This window comes from Carlito syrichta, unplaced genomic scaffold, assembly GCF_000164805.1.
Source record: "Carlito syrichta isolate Samal-C Ts95f unplaced genomic scaffold, Tarsius_syrichta-2.0.1 Scaffold63322, whole genome shotgun sequence".
Lineage (NCBI taxonomy): Eukaryota > Metazoa > Chordata > Mammalia > Primates > Tarsiidae > Carlito > Carlito syrichta.
Window position 1 is genome coordinate 10773 of NW_007007418.1, and position 762 is coordinate 11534.

Here is a 762-nt window from a genome sequence, read left to right on the forward strand (position 1 = left end):
TGGGCTCCGGCGATCCTTCCACCTCAGCCTTCCAAGTAGCCGGAATTACAGGCATGCACTGCCACGCCCGGCTGATTTTTATTTTTTTATTTTTTTATTGTAGAGATGAGGTCTCGCTGCCCAGATGGGTCTCGAACCCGCGGACTCAGGCAATCCACTCACCTCAGCCTCCCAAAGGCGCGGGATTACAGGCTGAGCCACCGAGCCCGGCTAAAATGGGCACCTTTTATCACATGTAAGTTATACCTCAATAAAGTCAATGATAAAAACAGTAATAGAACAAACTCCCACACAACTACCTTGCAATTTAGAAAAGAAAGTTGCACCTCCTGTGAGCTCCTCCCAAATACTTCCTTCTTCCTTTCCTCATAAGTACAATGTGGCTCTCTCTCATGTGTCTTTATATTTTTACTACATTGCTATATATTTCTAAAGCAGTATTTTTCAAATTGCTGGTTACAGCCTTTTAGTAGGTTGTAAAGTCAATTTAAAGAGTCACAACCAGCATTTAAAAATAAAGATGACAGGTCAGGACAGGATAGGACAGATAAAAAATGATCAGGGCTGGGTGCAGTGGCTCACATCTGTAATCCCAGCACTTTGGAAGGCTGAGGTAGGAATATTACTTGAGCCCAGGAGTTCAAGGCTGCAGAGAGTGAGACCCCAAACTCTCTTTTTAAAAAAATGATCATAGCCGGGCTTGATGGCTCAGCCTGTAATCCCGCGCCTTTGGGAGGCTGGGGTGAGTGGATTGCCTGAGCC